Source organism: Saccopteryx leptura, chromosome 1, assembly GCF_036850995.1.
Source record: "Saccopteryx leptura isolate mSacLep1 chromosome 1, mSacLep1_pri_phased_curated, whole genome shotgun sequence".
Lineage (NCBI taxonomy): Eukaryota > Metazoa > Chordata > Mammalia > Chiroptera > Emballonuridae > Saccopteryx > Saccopteryx leptura.
Window position 1 is genome coordinate 356,890,674 of NC_089503.1, and position 6,393 is coordinate 356,897,066.

Consider the following 6,393-nt stretch of genomic DNA (forward strand, 5'->3'; position numbering starts at 1 on the left):
CATCTAAACTCATATTTTAAATTTTTACAGGTACTACCAGACATTGTCATAATGAATTCACCCTGAAACACACCATCACCCTCACGTTTATCGCAAATTAACAGAAATAGACAAACATTAGTGAGGCAAATCATGTTATCAAACTGGTGGTTTACAAACACAGTATCATGATGACGGCACACAGACCAGCTCTGTCCGTAGGCAAATTACAGCATAATTAGATTTTCTGTCTCACAGGAGAATTTAGAAAGTGTCCACAAGAGAGTCATTTTTTCCATCTATTCTTCTGTCAAAGAATAAAAACTGACTTTTATGAAAGAAAACTATAATAAATATATGAAAGTTGTTTATAAGTTTTGAATTTAGATAAAATATATACATCTAATTATTATATAGACTATACTAATAAAATGCAAATTGACACAACTATTTAGTGTGTGTAAATCCAGAATTTGAAAACATGAATTCAAAAAGAGTAAAACCAAAATACTAATTTCTTAGTGCACCATTTCTCTATCTTTGACAATGTTCATTGTTAGCATAGTTAGCCAAAATACATACTCTGTTACTATAATTTTTATAATAATGGTTTTTGAAGAAAAAAATAGCAATATTATGTCTGATTTTAGAAAGTACATATAAAACTTCTATATGAATAGAGACCACTTTTAGTCATGTAAATAATGACATCAATTATATATTCTGAAGATTCATGAATACATTAAGATTGGCAACTAAATTTTAGCTTCTTATATCTTTGTATACAATGGAGAATCTTAGTTTTTAATTTTATCATTTGCATTCAATTTACATAATTATATTTCTTTCTTTCTTTTTTTTTTTTTTTTTTTTGTATTTTTCTGAAGCTGGAAACGGGGAGAGACAGTCAGACAGACTCCCACATGCACCCGACCGGGATCCACCTGGCACGCCCACCAGGGGCAACGCTCTGCCCACCAGGGGGCGATGCTCTGCCCCTCCTGGGCGTCGCTCTGCGTGACCAGAGCCACTCTAGCACCTGGGGCAGAGGCCAAGGAGCCATCCCCAGCGCCCGGGCCATCTTTGCTCCAATGGAGCCTCGGCTGCGGGAGGGGAAGAGAGAGACAGAGAGGAAGGAGGGGGGGGGGTGGAGAAGCAAATGGGCGCTTCTCCTATGTGCCCTGGCCGGGAATTGAACCTGGGTCCCCCGCACACCAGGCCGACGCTCTACTGCTGAGCCAACCGGCCAGGGCCTATATTTCTTTTTAACTCTAATTTTTAGAGCTAACTGGGCATAGCACAGTTGTAATGGTTCTTATAATAACATATTTTCTGAACTAATCTTTGCCATCTATGTCTTCAAAACTGTTTCAGATGACACAGGGGAATTACTATAATCCTTTGATCAGAAAGTCTGTGTTTCTTTCATATTAGAAATGAACACCTTCAGGAATATGTCACAAATTCATATCAAAATGAATGTAGCAAGCTATGGAGAGTATATATTTATTTATGTAGACATTTATAATGAATGTTCTAGTCATATTTATTTTATTAGATTGAATTTAGCCTGATATTCTTGGAAATCTTGACATTGCCATTAATAATAAATGAGTTGCCTAAAATGAACCATCTCATTTATCTATGTACAATTTTAATACTTATAACAATATAATGTAGAATATGAGTTCAATTTTACAAAGAAAAGTAAAAATTTTAAAATCATTTATTTGTGTTAACTTTTTTATCAAGTGATTGTTTCATTGTGATTTTATTATGAAGGCCAAGGTTAAATAAATTATACATTTATTAAAGACAAAACACTTTTAGAAAGAATTTGTTTGATAAATTTGAAAGAATTTGCTAGACTTTGTATAAAATTAATACCCAAGTTGTTATATCAAATTAATACATAACTTATAGTATCATAACTAACTTTATGCTCTGAAAAAAAGAGATGTCTTTGTATCTCTAAGAGTGAGTTACTTCTTAAAACACAGTTAATCTTGACCTGTGGTGGTGCAGTGTTAACCTGGAGGTCACCAGTTCAAAACCTAGGCTTGCCTGACCAGGCTGTGGCACAGTGGATAGAGCATCAGACTGGGATGCGAAGGACCCAGGTTCGAGACCTCGAGGTCGCCAGCTTGAGCGTGGGCTCATCTGGTTTGAGCAAAAGCTCACCAGCTTGGACCCAAAGTCACTGGCTCGAGCAAGGGGTTCCTCAGTCTGCTGAAGACCCGTGGTCAAGGCATATATGAGAAATCAATCAATGAACAACTAAGGTGTCGCAACGCACAACAAAAAACTAATGATTGATGCTTCTCATCTCTTCGTTCCTGTCTGTCTGTCCCATCTATCTCTCTCTCTTTCTCTGAAAAAAACAAAACGAAACAAAAAACAAAAAAAATCCTGGGCTTGCCTGGTCAAAGCACATGTAGGAGTTGATGCTTTCTACCCCTCCCCCACTTCTCTCTCTCTGTCTCTCTGTATCTCTCTCTCCTCATTGAAATAAAAATAATAAAAAACAGCAGATAATATACACATACCGATCATAGATAGTAATTACGCAATAATAAAAATGATAATATCTGTTGTTTATCAGGACAATATCAAACAATAAGCAATTGGTATATGCTGATTTTAATTCTTATAATAATCTTCCAAGTTAGGTATTTTTGCCTCCATTTTGAAGTTAAAAAAATATGGCTTATAGATGTGAACTTTCTAACCCTAGTGGACACTGATGTGAACATTGTAGCCAGGAACAAAAACTAGGGCTACTTCTTCTTCAAAATTCATATATATTACTCATTCATTTATATATATTCATATATATATGAATTAACAGTCTGACTTTGACATTTACAGATTTTGTGACTTTAAGTAAGTTATATATCTTACATGAGACCTTTATTCATATTTGTATAAATAGATAATTATTTTATTTAGATATAATGGCTGATTAAGGAGGTAACATAAAATTTCTAGAACATACTACAAAAAATAAATATTATAAAGAAATAAGAAATATTTGTGCTGTTGAGCAAACCAACGTGTTTCAAATTTGTAAAGTGTTTTTCAGGTTTGCTCACTGTATTTTGCATTAGTGGGGGGGGCAGCACTAATGTGTCTGTAGTCAATGAAAGGCTGTGGCTGCTTGCCCTCAGGGTGGCAGATTGCAAATTGTGGATTGCCTTCCTGCTTGGGAGGAACAGTGGTTTGCTAGAGAAGGGTTTTTTCTCCAGTCTGTTTATCCTAGAGAGAGAGAAGGGGAGTGCTGAGAGGCTTGGGAGCCCTGAGATTTCGGCCCAGCCTGTTCAGCAGGGTAGTGTTGAGACTGGTGGGGGTCTATAAATCTGGGAGTCGAAGAATGAGTCTGGAGTGAGTCCAGAGAAAGAAAGGGAAGTTGTCTTCCTTGCCTGTTAGTTTGTCTGCTGTTATGAGACTCTAATAAATGAAATGGCCCATCATTTTCTGTCTCTACTGTTCCTTTACTGTCTCCCTAATCCAATGAAGACCTACATGGCCACAGCAACAGCAACTGAACTTATATATGTCTTGCTCTGTATGTATGTATGTACATGTATGTAAATATATACATGTAAATGTGCATTGTGTATGTGTATATATCACAGAGAGAATAAAATATTGAGAGAGACATTTTTAATTTGATTCTAATAAGAATTTATGGTATTTTTTAAAATTATATTTTCTGTAAATGCAGAATAAATTGAGATCTCAAAATCTGTTTAGAAGACACTTTTGTTTTTTCAGACATTCTATATTTTTTCCTTAATTTTAAAAGTGTAGCCTTCCAAACATTTCAACATGATGGAATAGTCTATTTATATGAACTGTTTCTACTTTTTGTCTCTTGAAGAGGTATGTCACTACAAAAAAGTGTTTTAGGTTTAATTTTGGACACAATATTATAGAAAAAATGACATTAAAAGGAATATAATAAACTTAAAATTTTTCCTTTTACTTGCTGTAATGACTATAGTTTAATATACCAATTTGATTATGATTTGGTAAATAACACTGGGGAACAAAATTTTTGTTGTATCCACAAAAACACTTGCTCTTACCTAATTCAAGTATGCTAATCTCAAATCTGACATTAGTTTTTCTCTGTAAGTTACAGTTTTTTGGCAATTCAAGATTTTAGATTTTCATCTTATTGTAAAATTTTCAACATTTAGTTTAACATAATGAAGTAGAATGTCTTCTTGGGCATCATCTTTGTAAAAATATAATAATTTATATAATGCAGTAAATACACTAATACACTAAAAGATATGATTGCATTAGAATTTGTCTACAATTTTGAAATAGAATATATTAAAACACTTATTTTAATCATAAAATTTGCACAAAACTTATTTAAATTCTATTCAGGCAAAAATTTGCGTTTGTAGCCCTTGCGTTTATGTACTTGTTGAAGACAATCTCGTTTGATGCTCCAGCAGTAGTCTGATCATCACTAACAGCTCCAAGATTTTCGGGAAACTTATCAAGGTGACTGTTCAGGAAGTGAATCTTAACGCTCATGTTAAATCCAATGTCGTGGAAAGCCAACAGTATCCTTTGAACCAGAAGTTCATAGTTTTCTGATTTTTTGTTGCCAAGGAAGTTTTTTGTAACTGCCACAAAAGACTGCCATGCTGCTTTCTCCTCCTTATTCATCTTCCTGGCAAATTCTTCATCATGTATGAGGGTTCGAATTTGAGGTCCATCAAATACACCTGCTTTTATCTTCTCTAAAGACAAGGCAGGAAAACCAGAAATAATATGTTGAAAGCATTCACTTTCTCTATTCAAAGCCTAAACAAACTGCTTCATTAAGCCAAGTTTGATGTGAAGTGAGGGAAAAATGATCCTGTCTCGATTAACTACAGATTCATTCACAATATTTTGCATCCCTACTTCCAGAGCTTCACGTTTTGGCCACTCCTTCTGTGTCCAGCATTTCTCCTGAGCTCAGCTGTCCCACAAACACAGAAAGCAAGGATATTTCGTGAAACCTCTCTGTTGTCCTAGCAGAAAATTTACCATTTTAAGATCCACACAAATGATCCAGTTATGCTCCTCATACTTCAGAAAGTCAAGGATAATTTTTATGTCATTATAATCTTCTCACAGATGAGTTGAATAACCAATTGGAACTGCTGCATAAACATTACTATTGTGTAGGAGAACACATTTCAGACTCTGTTTAGAGCTGTCAAGAAATAGCCGCCATTCTGTTGGACTGTAAGTGGTAACACCTAGCTGGCTGAGAAGACTACTGATATCATGACAATAAACAAAATGTTTGTCTTTGGAAAAAAAGTCCACAAAAATTTGTTCACACTTCTTGAAATGGGATACTTTAGCTGACCGGTGAAGTACATTCTTTTCTTGAAGCCGGTAGGCTAATAACTCAGCTGCATTCTTTGATAGGCCCAAATCTCTAAGTCATTCAATTTGGGTTGGCTAAACTGCTGAGGAGTTAATGCAGGGGTTGGGAAACTTTTAGGCTGAGAGAGTCATGAACACCACATATTTTAAAATGTAATTTTGTGAGAGCCATACAACAACTCGTGTATGTTACGCATTATCCAATAAAAGTTTGGTGTTGTCCTGGGAGGACAGCTGTGATTGGCTCCAGCCACCTGCAACCATAAACATGAGTGGTAGGAAATGAATGGATTGTAATACATGAGAATGTTTTATGTTTTGCACATTATTATTTTTTTTATTAAATATTTGTCTGTGAGCCAGATGCAGCCATCAATAGAACCACATCTGGCTCGCGAGCCACAGGTTCCCAACCCCTGGGTTAATGACTGCTTGGCATCAGAAGAAGACCCTTCAGATTCTACAACCATTCCCTCATGCATCTTATCAAAATATATTTGATCACCATGTTCACTTTCTTTGTCCTTAGAAGAAATAAAACCATTGAAAACTGGAACCGGGAGTGTTTCAGAGTGTGGGATAGTTCGTATTGCTGAAAGCATATTAGGATATGCAATCATATGCTGTTTTTTCTTGCTGATGCCCTTTGTAAGTATCAGACAGAAATAACAGTCACTGCTGTGGTCCTTAGATTCACACCAAACCATAGGAATACCAAAAGACATTGCTTTGCATTTTTCTTTTGTTCAGTTTTGAAGCATTTCCTCACAATTATGACACAAATATGAGGAGCTTAATTCTTGTCTTGATGGCCAAGGGGAACTTGAAAATAGACAATATATGCACGTGTCTCAAATGATGAAATATTGCGCATTTGATGTTGAAGTGTGTAACAGCCACATATATAACAGAATGTATCAGGACTATTCTTACATTTACACCTACTCGAAGAAGCCATAATTCCATCTTAAAACAAAATAACAGGTTTTTTTTTTATCAGATAAGAATGTTTTA